At 46.8% G+C, this 14,706-nt stretch overlaps 1 protein-coding gene across 1 annotated transcript in view; it reads right to left on the bottom strand.

Annotated features, from left to right (window-relative positions):
• The window catches only part of LOC137435180 (uncharacterized), a 111,191-nt gene extending 98,502 nt beyond the window's left edge, over positions 1-12,689 (bottom strand). The window contains exons 1-2 of the mRNA XM_078784580.1: positions 12,613-12,689; positions 3,536-3,632 (exon numbers count right to left, since the gene is read on the bottom strand). The gene's annotated coding sequence lies outside the window, so the exon portion shown is untranslated. The remainder of the gene's footprint in view (positions 1-3,535; positions 3,633-12,612) is intronic.
• Positions 12,690-14,706: the final 2,017 nt, after the last annotated feature.

The raw sequence follows: 14,706 nt of genomic DNA, 5'->3' as shown, positions 1-14,706 counted from the left end.
AGATCAGGGAAAAGATTTTGGGTCCATATTCTGAAGACTTAGGAAAACGTACATTTTGTTTTCGGCAATTACTTCAAATGGACCTTCAAGATGACCAGTACACTTGTGCGAATATAATGTAATTTCTGCCCAATGCTCTGCACGTCAAAGTGAAAGATTCACAACTGATTTAGACATGTACAACCGGCAGTTATACAAATAACTAATTCGAATAATAGAAATACAGAATGCAATACAGAGAGCAAAATCATGCATAGCTGGAAATTAGGTAACCTAAACCAGTCACAGAATACATTATTCAATGTTAAATATGTGAAAACAACTAAAATCAACCAACAACTTAATTTTGGTTAAATCTAAAATAAGAACCATTCATAATGTCAGTACTGTACATTTCCAATATGACTCCTGATGCAACCCTATGTAAATGAGCCCTTCAGCACAGCAGATTACAGCGTAATGTTAACATGAGCTTTTGTTTTCATACTCTGGTGATAAGTTTGAGGGATGCCGAAGCATTGGCTTGGCCAGTGTTATACCAGGTGGTTTGCTGTTGCCTTTCCATCAGTCTACCAAGGCGGGGGTTTGCAATTTATTCAATGTGATGGTGAAAGACACCGTATGCTCTAAATTTGGCACCAGTGCCGAGTGGTGGTAGATGGTCTGTCCGAGTGTCAGCAAACTGTGATGCAGTGCCCTGCCCGTGAAGCACCAATGCCACGGTGAATAGTTGGGCCAGGGATCGGACCCAGACGATACAGCTCAAAATGTAGGTACACAGCCTCTGCACCACCTTGCCAATCTCAAATTATGACACAAACATGGAAATTTACACGCATATTTTCTTTGGGCCTAAATCCCCAAGGTGGCTGCAATTTTTTTTAAATCAACGAATGTGTATTTCTTATGCAGAAATTGATAGAATCTCAATTTGAATGATCTTGGTGTCAATTTTTTTATGATGTTGCAACAAATTCTACAATATCCACACCTATCCAATGCTCTTATTTATTACACCACTTAATGATAGACCTATTCTAAAGCTAAACAACAATAATTAACTTACGACAAGAACAGGAAGTGTCATTTTAGTGGGGAGGGGAAGTGCTGATTTTCAGGTAACCAGACCTACCCCAAAAATTCCTGCCGACCACAATACTTTTTATATTTTTATGTACCGCAGTGATTTCAGTAGTTTCCAGTGACTTTAAACAGAAAACAATCGGACATGGAAAAAAAACAAATGTCGATAATTATAGAAAACAGTTAAAATTAGGTCTAATTACAAATAAACTATTCACTAAACTGCTTGATTTTGTGTGTAGCTTCTCCAAAGGCAATTTCCCAGCATACTTACGCAAAGTTGTGAAAAAAACAGCAAATCGATGCAAAAGGAATACAGTACAGTTCATACCAAGAACGCAAGCACATCCAATGGATGCCCCGCTCACATCAATCACAGCTACTTCAGACGAGCGTTGCTGTGAATCTTGGATCTCAATTACTGGCACTAAATGTATACAAGAGCTCTCTCTGTGTGTGTGTTCGGCAAAAATATGTTTTTAATGTTGGATTTTTATATTTACTCTACAGGGCCCCTAATATTTTATAACTATATGAATGGTAATATTAAAGCATCGTTTTCAGCCCCCACAAAAAAATAGAAAACTAGAACAATGTGACTGTATCGCCAATATGCCTCCGCATAGTCCAACAATGGGTAGATGCCATCACTCTGCATATGTATGGGTAGTGGATCACGTTTGTGAAGTTTCGTGTTGATCGGATAAGGTTCGTTTTTCTATCCAAGATGGCTGCCAAACCACGTGACCCATGACATCATCATTTTCAAACTATATGCAACAGTGCTGTTAGATGATATTTGTAAAATTTCGCATCGATAGGGTGAGCGGTTTCAGAGATATAATTATTTAATACTTTCCTTCAATCCAAAATGGCTGCCAAACCATGTGACCTTTGATGTCATAAATTTAATATTTCAATACAAATGGGTCATAGATCATGTACATGTAATTTCAGATTTTTAGGTTTAGGAATTCAATTAAAACATTTTTGGCTGGTATACCACTTCACCTATGATATCATTATCATGCTTTTGTTCCCCATTGGGAGTACTTGACAATCTGCCAAGTTTCAAATTTTTCCATTCAGTGATTTCCGAGAAATCCAATTTTAATTATTTGCTTTTAATCAAAGATGGCTGCCATACCACGTGACCTATGACGTCACAATTATCATAAAAACATTCTGCATGCGTGTCACTCCTACCCTGAAAGTTTCATCTCAATCTGACATATGGTTGCTGAGAAAAACGAGATTTAGCCCGGACGGGCGGATGCACAACCCAAAAACATAATGCCCCTGGTGACTGTTGGCGGGGGCATAAAAAAACAATTTGATTTCTTCAAAATACCAACCGGATTAGAACAGCACTGAGAAATGCCGGGTACAGTTTGTACTGAATAAAACTAATTCAAACAATCTCTGGAGAGCCCAGTCAAAGTGAAATTCAATTTGAAAGTCGCTCCACTGTTTTGAAAATTTGGTGAAAATATCCCCTTAAAAGATGATTGTCGACAAAAATATTCCCCGAATTGACCATCACACGAGCATCCGTATAGCTTTGGGGAAACTATTTTTTCGGTGAAAAATCATCAAAACCTAGATAAGATTGTCAAAAAGAATTCTCAAATTATTTTTTTAAAACCATGGTGTTTTATATCAGTGCACATACTGCCACGTCTACATCCGTCCTATTTAGCCGAGCATACATGAACATCACAATCATACTAAAATACGTAATTTGGTGTCTGTGTCTGTCTGTCGGATTGATATTTGACCGCAATACATTTGATCATTACTTATCCAATCTCAACCAAACTTGACAGGAGTACTAAGGGTCACACAATGGAGGTTATAGCGACATAACTCCCCACCCGAAGGGCATTTAGTACTGAGGTCTGGTGAGGCATGCTGGCGCACAACGAAATGTTGCACACATGCCAGGGGCACTTCGATTCGTCCCCTACCCAAAACCCCCTTCCTCTCCACCACACCGCAAGGGTGGGTTGAAGAAATTTTCATCTGTGCACACATCGCACAGTGCACCAACCTCCTGATAATCCCTCCCCAAAATACTGCAGTCAAGCCAAGCCACATCCACAATTAGCGTTTGAGCTGATAATAATCAGTTTGATCTTTTTGAAACTCCAGTATACAACAATAACTTAGCGTCATGCCAAATGTGACACGATAGAGCATCAAAAAACCATGATATCTTGTATCTTACTGATTGTAAAGGATTTTTATTGAAAACAAATGCTGTACTCAGCATTTACATGTATTTACCCGATTTATGAAAATTATTTTCCTTAATTTTTCACATGATGGAAACCAAACTTAAATGGAAGGATTATTGAACGGCCTTTACCAAACACACCACGAAGAAGAAGTTCTGCATAAATAACATCACCTTTTAATCACAACTAATGATTCAGATTTTAAAACATCATACCTCTTATGAAGAAACCAGATGATAAAATGCCTTCAGGATGACAAGAGGAACAAACTCCTTTTCTTGTCAACCACTCAGAATCATCTTTGCTGGGATCCTAGAAAGAAAGAAAAAAAAATGAAGGAACATTTACAAGTTCATTTATTTCCATAAAAGGGTAAAAAGGATGTCATGCAGCTCAATAAAAACAATAAAAGGATCTCAATTCCCTAAATAAAAGAATCCTTTCCAGATCCAACCAAGCACATTAAAGGCATAAGAAAAATGCCGAACTTGCAGAAAATTATTCCACCATGAAGTTTCACACAGCAAATGAAGCACAAGAAAAGGCCTTTCAGCCCATCCAATCTATTGTTGCGGTTTTAGGAAATTGCTGAGGCAATGGCAACCACCATACAGGTCCCTTAGTGGTAGTTATTTCCATAGTGTAAGATTAGAATAGCTCCTTCCCCTTGTGTAGTGGGATAATGTGTCATTAAATGCGTTGGTGGAGGGTAGAAAGGCTTTTGACATGTTTTTCCAAGGGGGCAATCTTCAAAAAATTGAAGATTTTAGAAATTTGAAAAAGTGGTCGACTTGGTGAAGGATTTTGTCGGACCACGATCCCTTTGGTGAAGTTTCAAAAAGATGGCTTTAAAATTGTGACCTGCAGGCAAGCATAAGCGCAAGCGAGCAAACACACACACGAACGAACGAGAACGAACGAACACACACACACACACAACATACTTGTCAAAAATTTAAAAAAATTGCCAAGTAACAAACAGACAGACCGACAGACAGACAGAATGACACACAAGACCAACCAATATACTTGAAAAATCTTAGAATTTCGCAAGTAACAAACAAACAGACAGGGGTAAAAACAACCTACATCCACCTTTGGTAGTGGAGGTAATGACACTCTAAAACCAAACCATCACCCACTCTATTATTTCGCCCAGATCTTTCCTTTATACACAACACGCAAGTACATCCAAATAACCGTTATTAACACAGATTTTTTTAGTTACACTTTATTTTCCTATGCACAAGTTGGAAAATGCCAGGGGCATAGAAAAGGTCCCTTTATATGGTATGTGCCATGTGGTAAATTCTAGAAAAGAAGGAAAATTCCATGGCTTGTAGAAAATGCCAAACAATAGAAAATAAGGGACATTCAAAAAAATCTCCTGTGCATGCTGAACTACCCTTGTGTTTTTAGGAGGCACCAAGTAATGCTCCAGAAAAGTTCATATAAAGGGGTGCCCTACATCTGGCAAATAAAATACATTTACTTCTTCATGCAGGTGTATGAATCAAATTGGTGCCCCTTTATATGAAGTGGAATTAAATGCTTTTCGTTGAATATATTGTTGCGGATATGGGATTTACATCCATCCATATCCGCTTGTAAATATTCCCCTATTTCCTCAATACTTCCCAACTATCCCCAATCCCCCCATTCCCTAGTCCCATTTTCTGTAAACAACACTCTGTAGACCCGACCTCCCCCTATGTCCCCCATTAAATGTCGCATCCAGGTCCACCGCATCTCATGTAAGACAACTATAGGACATCTTGCTAGTTATTCTTAGTCTATGTCAGTAAAGGACTCGTTTCCATTAATTCTGACTCTTCGTTGCACCAGAATGTGATTGTATGGCACCGTTAGGAAGTTTAGGACCTCCCAATACCTCCCCGCAGCTCTTCCTCACGGTTCAGCAACAACAACAACAACAACAACGGCGGCGGCGCGGGGAGTGTGCGTCCTCACTCCGGCTTGGTTGGTAGGGGGTGTTGGGAGTGCACCAGGCCTTTCCAACGAGCCGCCATCGAGCATGTGCTCGACGGGGTTACCAAGTAGGGGCTCGCTGTCAGCTCCTCGTCAAGGGCGGAGCCCGGTAACCCCCGCACCCAATAGAAGCGGCGGACCAGTCCCATCTGGGGCGGAGCCAACGAGCCGAGGGCGTGTGACTCCCCGCTGAGCATGCGCAGGAAGAGGGAGGTGACGTCAGATGCGCGCTGAGCTTGGAGAGAGAAGGACGCCACCTCCGAGCGCTGTGACACCTCCCCGCATCTCTGGACTGGACCGTGCTTTATCCTGTCCCTGAGCCAAGGTGCACCTTGTGCTATCGACTGCCTGTCCTTCCCTGCCATCAATCCCTGTGTAAGTCAGTCTTGTTCCGTTTGTCTGTGGTCTGTCTGGGATAGATAAGATTGTATCTAAGTGCCTATCTCTTCTGTGTCTTTTACCTCACTCTACCTTGTAATCTACCCCTTTTCTCCACCACTAATTATATCCTCCTCCGGAGGTCTTGAGAACTGTACCCCCTTGCGTCGTTTCATTTATCCCAGTCGTTGTGTCCTTTCCATCATTGATTTAGCGTAGCGCGATTTGGCCAATGTTCGAGTGGAATCGGGTGAGTTGGGGGTAATCGGGTAAACTGTGCGAACACGGCGGCCATTCCGCTCGGTCAAGCAACATCTGAAGCCGTGTCCGTAACAATTGGTGTCAGGAAGTGAGATTGGACCTGAAGCGCGCTTAACGCGCTCAAAATTACAAGCAGTGTGAAATTTGTTTTGTTTTAAAATAAAAACCCGAATTTTGAAAGTCGCGCTATGGCAGATCAAGACGGCTGGGTTCCGGTAGAGGAGAGTGAGGCAGGGTCGATCCAGGACCAAATTGAGGGACAAGAGGAGAGCGAAGCAGTGAGGGAGGCAGGTTCGCAAAATGGCGTCCTCGCGCACGAGGTTACGGGCGCGCAAAATGGCGCCTCGCACATGGCTACGGCGGCCGCACCCGCTGCACAAGTGGGAGGGATGGCCCAAATGCAGGCCCTCATGGAGCAATTTATGGTACAAATGCAGGCGTCCCTCAACCTGCAGAAGGACGAGATGAGGGCTTATAGGGAGCGATTGGGTGAGCGATTGGAGGGCCAAATGGGGGTAATGGGGAACCGGATGGATGCTCAGGGTGAGCGATTGGAGGGCCAAATGGGGGTAATGGGGAACCGGATGGATGCTCAGGGTGAGCGTTGGAGGGCCAAATGGGGGTAATGAGGGACGAAGCGAGGGGTACCGGTGAGGGATTAGACAAGAAATTAGAGGGGTTAGACAATGGGATAGAAGGGGTGAAACATGGGTTAATGGGGGTGGAAAATAGAATGGCTGCCCAGGAGAATCAGATAGAGGGAGTGAAAAATGGCTTAGAGGGGTTAGAAAACAGTATGGAAGGCAAATTGAGGGACATGAGGGACCAAGCGGAAAGGGAAGTTAAAAAAATGGGGCAGCAGATAGAGGGGGTCAGAATGGGGGTAGAAACTAAATTGGATGCTCACAGGGAGGAAATGGAGCAGATGAGGGTGGCATCTGGGCAGGAGATGCAAGTGATGGGAGAAGAGATCAGAAGAGGTCTGAGTGAGGAGTTCGGAGGAGTGCGCGAGGAGGTGAGGCACTGTAAGGAGCGCATGGAGAAGGAGGTGAGAAAGGGGACTGTAAAATTGCAAGGTGGTATAGAGGAGTTGACGCTGGGAGTGGAACAGCTGACGGAGGGACAAAAAGAACTAACGGAGCAGGTTCAAAGGAACACTGCGGTATTAGGAGGGTTAAAAGCGACACAAAATGACCTAAAAAATGACTTGATAGCGACACAGAGGCAATGTCAGATGGTACGTGAGGGACTGACAACGAGGTTGGACGAGGTGACAGAGGTAATGGAGACGAAGGACCGGCAGGTGAGGACGCACATAGAAACGGTCAAGGTGGCCTTAGAGGACGAGCTTGAGGAGACGCACCGGGAAATAAAAGAGGTGAAGCAGAAATTAGAAGAAGTGGAAGAAGGGGTAAGCGAAATTAAGAAGCGACGGAGAGGGGATAAGAAAGAGATCAAAGAGGAAGTAAAAGAATTGGTCCAAAGTCTGTGTTCGGATCGTGATGATGTGCTCATTAACCGGATGAGGGATTCGCAGGTGATGGAGGAGAAGCGAAGAGAAAGAGGACCCGGTGTAAGTGGTGACCAATATGGTCGTGCGTATGATGCGCCAGGTGATTTAATAAGCTTGGGGGTCGAGATGGACCCGGGTGTTCGTGAGACGCCGTTGGTGAAGTGTGCGACAGGTCTGGTGTGCGAAAAAGGAGGTGTGCGAGAAAGTCCGACTCTGGGGTGTGTGAGGAAAAAGTGCGCGCCGACCAGTGAGTGTGCTGTCGAGAGTGAGTCGGTCGTAGCGCGTGTGCGAGGGAGCACATGGAAGCGCGGTGTGGCGAGTGTTACGGAGGAAGTAACGAAAGAGTGTGCGCGAGAAAGGTGTGTAACGGACGGGTGCATGAGGAAAGAGTGCGCTGTCGAGAGTAAGGGTGAGTGCGTTGTCAAGAGTAGAGGTGAGAGTAGTGAGAGTGACACGGAGCGTGAGTTGGTTGTGACAGGTGAGCGAGGATGTACACCTGGAATGGAAGGAAGCACACCTGGAATGGTAGAGCGTGTGTGGGAATGCACGCTGGAATTGGTCGTGAGGCACGTGGTTGGGTGTGCGAGTGAGAGCACCCCTGTGATAGTCACAGAGGAGGTGACCGAGGAGGGGGCGCGAAGAGGTGTGTTGGTGAGGTGTGCGAGCGACGAATGTGTGCCAAGGTGTTCGGTGGTCAGGTGTGTGACCAAGTCTGTGAGTGGAATGAGTGTACCGAGGTGTGTAAGGAAAGGTACGAGGAGCATGGGAACAGCTGGAGGTATGAGCAAGAAAGGGGTAGCGTATGCGTGTAAGCATGCAGGTGAGGCATCGACGGTAACCGGGTTAGCGGTTAGAGCGACTTATAGCCGAATCGGGCCCTCGGTGCGTGCCGGGCTTCGCGTGCCGCGAGAACCAGCGGGGATCCGAGCCACTGCGGGTTCGAAAGGACCGCCGTACGCGATCCACGCTGGGCCTCGCTTTGAACGGCCGCGTCCGTGCTCCACTAGGCGGAGCTGGCAGCCCGATAGGAAGGGTCGTCATGGCGACCACTTTTTGTTGAGACGTGCCGGCAGGTCGAGATCGGGACATTGGATGGCTCCACGCCGGGGTGGTGCGTGGGATCTCGGCCCGGGTAAGCCCCCGTCCCTGCCCCGAATGCGGGACGTATCCAGCCGCTGGCCCAAAACAACCCGCATTCATTGCTCGGCTGTACGAAGCCGAGCTTTAGAAGGGAATTGGCGCACCGAGAGGATCTAATAAGTAGACGGATGATGATAATAGTGATAGTGGTTTTGATCCAAAATTTAGAAAAGTGAATGGAATTGGCAGTAAATATAAAATTTTTGATTTGTTGAAATTTGATGTGCAAAATTGGTAGTGGGAGATGCCCGATGTGGTGGGATGGCAACTCTGTCATCCCTCACAAACTGGGGGGGGGGCAGATGCGCTATAGATTAGGGGGTGTATGGCAGTGAAAACTAGCCCGGGTGGGTTAGGATATTGTGTGTAGGGATCTAGCGAAGATGACATTAGGTAACGTTAAGGTTAAGATAGTGACTGATACCTGTAGTGGGGACGCAGGTAGATTAGAGTGGATGATAATGACGAGGGAGCGCAATAGTTTAAAGGGACGACTGGGAAGCGCAAGTTTCAGAGGGGAGTAGTTAGATGAGATGATGCTGTGTGAGAACTGGACAGGTGTGTGGAGCAGTGGATGAGTAGTGAGTGTTGTGGATCAGCGCAAATGCGCTTGGGGAAGAGAAGGGTGCAGGCGGCACCAAGTATGAGAGCACAGGTGTGCAAGTACAGGTGTGTGGAATATATGGAGCAGAGAATGAGTGGTGTGGAGAGAGTTGGAGTAAGTGGTACGGTGTGTTGTGCATGGTGCGAAGGTGTGGATGGGGGAAGAGTGGACCCCTTTTCACGAGTACCCGGGGAGGGTAGTTTAAAGAATAGTTAGAAGGTATAGGTAAATTGTGGTTGGATATTGGCATTTGTGGTGCGGATGCAGAATGGTATTGTGGATGGGTGCATTGGTGTGGTGAAATTGGCTGGTCGTGTGGCCTGTTAGTATGAGTGTGAATGGTTGGGCACTCCGCCACTGTTAGATGTCGGCCAGGTGAGGCCGCAGGTGGGCTCTGGGAGCCGTTAGTGTCAGTGGGTGCCTGAGGATCCCGGGTGTGGATCGGGCAGCCCGTGCCAGAGAGGGCACTGAGGGGGTGAGAGTGCGAGAGGGCCTTCCCCAGTTAGTTAGGTTAGGGTGAGGAGCGGTGAGGAGCAGGTGAGCTCGGTAGGCAACAACAGTGGTGGAGGTGTGCAGGTGGGCGGACCAGCTAGGAGCGTCACACGACCCAGCCACCGAAATTGTGCGGGGGCACCGAGTGATGAATCGGGGGAGTGAGACCCCAACTTGAGAAGCACCACAGTTTGGTCAATGGGAATTGGTTTTTAGAACCCATAGTGTAAGTTGGCCAATGGATTGGCAGGGAAAGACCCCGGGTAATGTAAAGTTGTTAAAGTCATTTAGGAAATAGTTAGGATTGATGAACCTGTCGCACCATACGCAGCCACTTACCTGAGGTGATGATGATGACTCCACACCTGTGTTCCTTTGTTCTGTGTTGCAGGAAAGGAGAATTGCTGTGTGGATTTGTGAGACGCATCACGACGTGGATGAGACATTGGGGTGATTCCATCTCTCCCTCCTTAGGAGGGACTGATGATGAATTGGTGATGGCAAATTTTGATGTAGAGTTGGAGATGGCAAATTTTGATGAGAGTTGGAAATGGCAAATTTGATTGGCTAGGAGGGAGAGAAGACGAATTTGGTTTATGGGAGGAAAGGGGAAGACAGTAGGGACGTTTGTTGATGTGTAAAGTAGCTGTTTATGGGTAGTGTTGCGTTTTGTGGATACAGTAAGGGGTAAGGGAGGGGCAATGTAGGTTACCTGGTGGGGGGGGGGGCGTACGGTAGGAACGTACCTGTCTCACCTGGTTCCCATGTGCCCCCAGTGTGCATTACCTTGTATTGCGTGCACTTTTGCGCCCTTACCACCTTGCTCACTTGTCTTATTTTGTCTCCGACCTCCGAGGATCTGGCTTTGGGGCAGAGAGAGAGGAGAGAGAGGTGCTGGCTCTGCAGTTGTGGGCCTGTACTTCCGCTGGTTGCTGCCTGGATCGATACACCATATGGACCGCAATTTTTGTGGCCGCCCACCATGGACCGCAGTTCTTTTGCGGGCAAGCACCACCCGTGGATGGACCTCTGGGTCAACGTGGCACCTATGCCATACAGGTGAACCACTTTTAGTTGGCCCCCCTGACGGCCACAATTTAGAAATGGACGCGGTTGGCGCCTTTCTTTATTTCTAAAGAAGCCAGAAGGCCAAGTGCACTCCATGAAGGCAAGACCAGCGGCAGAACATCGGCCGGCTGCGACACCACCGGTGACCATGGACACTTAATTGTGCATTTTTATGAACACTTTATTGGTGCACCGGATGGTGCTGACTGTGTGTATGGGGTGGTGCTTTTGGTGCTTGGACGGGGTGCTCTGCACATTATTAAAGGCCATAGGGCCACAGGGCACTCGTGGGTTGGTGTATCGATGCTGGCATGCGTGCTCTCTCTATGCATAACATCTGCATGTGTTCCTCAAAGAACAGGTCCTGGATCGTAGTGTAAATATCAGTGTAGTCTTGTGTAAATGATGCTCCCTACCGGCTGTATGTTTAGTTGAGAATGCTTTCCGCGATTCGGTTATCCTGTGGGTGTGTTTCTGTTAGGAGAAGGGTGCAACGTCGCAGGGGGACATATTTACTCATTTGTGAACATCTGTAAAACTGTCGCACTCAGGGTTGAGTTAATAGTAGAGGGAACTACATCTGAGTGCCACACTAAAGTAGGTAAAAATTTATCGGGTCGGGACGCCCCGAGGTAGAGAAGGGTGCAATGTTGCAGATATGGGATTTACATCCATCCATATCCGCTTGTAAATATTCCCCTATTTCCTCAATACTTCCCAACTATCCCCAATCCCCCCATTCCCTAGTCCCATTTTCTGTAAACAACACTCTGTAGACACGACCTCCCCCTATTTCCCCCATTAAATGTCGCATCCAGGTCCACCGCATCTTATGTAAGACAACTATAGGACATCTTGCTAGTTATTCTTAGTCTATGTCAGTTAAGGACTCGTTTCCATTAATTCTGACTCTTCGTTGCACCAGAATGTGATTGTATGGCACCGTTAGGAAGTTTAGGACCTCCCAATACCTCCCCGCAGCTCTTCCTCACGGTTCAGCAACAACAACAACAACAACGGCGGCGGCGCGGGGAGTGTGCGTCCTCACTCCGGCTTGGTTGGTAGGGGGTGTTGGGAGTGCACCAGGCCTTTCCAACGAGCCGCCATCGAGCATGTGCTCGACGGGGTTACCAAGTAGGGGCTCGCTGTCAGCTCCTCGTCAAGGGCGGAGCCCGGTAACCCCCGCACCCAATAGAAGCGGCGGACCGGTCCCATCTGGGGCGGAGCCAACGAGCCGAGGGCGTGTGACTCCCCGCTGAGCATGCGCAAGAAGAGGGAGGTGACGTCAGATGCGCGCTGAGCTTGGAGAGAGAAGGACGCCACCTCCGAGCGCTGTGACACCTCCCCGCATCTCTGGACTGGACCGTGCTTTATCCTGTCCCTGAGCCAAGGTGCACCTTGTGCTATCGACTGCCTGTCCTTCCCTGCCATCAATCCCTGTGTAAGTCAGTCTTGTTCCGTTTGTCTGTGGTCTGTCTGGGCTAGATAAGATTGTATCTAAGTGCCTATCTCTTCTGTGTCTTTTACCTCACTCTACCTTGTAATCTACCCCTTTTCTCCACCACTAATTATATCCTCCTCCGGAGGTCTTGAGAACTGTACCCCCTTGCGTCATTTCATTTATCCCAGTCGTTGTGTCCTTTCCATCATTGATTTAGCGTAGCGCGATTTGGCCAACGTTCGAGTGGAATCGGGTGAGTTGGGGGTAATCGGGTAAACTGTGCGAACACGGCGGCCATTCCGCTCGGTCAAGCAACATCTGAAGCCGTGTCCGTAACAATATGTTTGTGACTGCCATTGATCACGTTTCTGAGTTAAGTTTGATGACGTTCAGGAAGAAGACTTACCACCAACTTCGACCGCAGACCGCAGATACAAGAGGGAGAATTGCTTTGCAATATATGTCCTCCACTGGTCCCAATGAATGTTTTTGTTCCCAGCATTCAGAAATCGCTACAGAATAAGTTACAGTTTCTGTAACTTATAATAATAAAGCCATGTATAACGTTTCAGTTCAATATCTATCTATAATTCCAGTAATCTCTGTGTTTGTTTGTACGTTTGTACGTTTGTTTGTCTGTGACCGCTGTTTCTCGACAACCACGGGTCCGATATACTTTAAACTTGCCAGGTATATTGCTGGGGACCCGAGGATGTGCCTTTTCAAGGTTTCATATTAATCGGACAATTACTTACCGAGCTATGTCCAAAAAACGATTCAACCAATCAGAGAGCAGCGAGCTATCGCGTGTGCCGAACGTGGCGGACACACTCTGCCTCGGATGGCACATTTGAGAGCGTATTCATTTATTTCACGTTTGCAAACTATGTTGGCGCTATGTTGGCGTTAAACTATGTTTTAAAACTAATAAAAACCCCGGGGGGATTGTCACTGTACTCGCAAGCCGTTCGCCGTTCGCTTTGGCGTTGCGAATGGACCAAAACATTTCATGGACCAAACCATTTCATGTAAATAGAGGGGGGGATATAATTTTAGATATAGATATAATACGGGCATGCCCTAGTGTTTATAAAGGGTATAGGGAAAAAGTCTGGAAGACCACATGTGGGATGGACAGATGAAGAGCAAACCTATAGTAATACTATAGGATGAATAAAAGCAGCACACACACACTGGCTCATCTATTTATTACGTATGCAAATACAAACTGGCAGTAACTTCTAGATTCTGACAAATCTCCCAAGTCCCAACCTCTACTGTCTACTCAAACCAATCCCCACAACCAGTGCGCACGTAATAAATAGACGACCAAGCGGATTACATGCGACAGTTACAAGGTTGTGCATTCCCGACCTCGCAAACTGAGAACAGATGCTCGAGCTCGACCGATTTCGCCACCAAGGTTGGTAAACTAACAGTAAAAGGTCGCCTCCTCTTGGCGAAAGATACAATGAGACGTTTAACGTCCACCAAGTGATTGATGTCTGATGCAAGTGGACGAGACACTCATCTCAACGTCCTCTTTGAAGGGCGGAATACTCATCGATGGGTCTACCTACTTCAGCACAAGGATAACAACCTGTAGATGCATGGGGGCGGAAAACAAACCGAGACTAGATAGGCCAAAGGACTATACACTACCCTGACAACAAACCTAGACTAGATAGGCCAAAGGCCAGTACACGACCCTGATAACAGTTTTCCCGAAAGACGAAACAAAACCACGTTTGTCCGTGAACAAAACGGAAAGATAAAATAGAGAACACTTTAAAAGATTCTTCCATTAAAAGCGGATGTTCGTTCAGAAAACTAAAGTCGCACGTCAGGAAACTGACGCACACAATGTGGAAAACGCACTTCGATCCGCCTTAATCCCCTAATTCATCGATATAATCCAAACATAACCAGCAACAGTCCACTCACAAAATAAACAAACAATTTGCAAAACAAAAACGATCAGTTTCGTTGTTTCCTCTAAATCCCCAATTCTTTAAAAGGACCCAAGCATACCTCATCGCCATTTCAGGACAAGCTGAAAATGCTCACGGCGCATGCGCGTAACTTTGGGACGTGCATTGTGATTTGTGCGTGATGAGCCGATGACGTATCCTTTGTGTGGGACGTGGTGAGCTTTGCAAGGGACGACGTGTACTTTGCGCGGGACGATGTGTGCTTTGTGTGGGACGACGTGTTCTTTGCACAGGACGACGTGTACTTTGCATGGGACGATGTGTGCTTTGTGTGGGACGACGTGTACTTTGCACGGGACGACGTGTACTTTGCACGGGACGACGTGTACTTTGCACGGGACGACGTGTACTTTGCACGGGACGACGTGTACTTTGCACGGGACGATGTGTGCTTTGTGTGGGACGTGGTGAGCTTTGCAAGGGACGACGTGTACTTTGCGCGGGACGATGTGTGCTTTGCGTGGGACGACGTGTACTTTGCACGGGACGACGTGTACTTTGCACGGGAC

This window comes from Myxine glutinosa, chromosome 9 (genome assembly GCF_964187855.1).
Source record: "Myxine glutinosa chromosome 9, kmMyxGlut1.1, whole genome shotgun sequence".
NCBI classification, from domain to species: domain Eukaryota; kingdom Metazoa; phylum Chordata; class Myxini; order Myxiniformes; family Myxinidae; genus Myxine; species Myxine glutinosa.
This window is presented reverse-complemented; position numbering and strand designations above follow the sequence as displayed.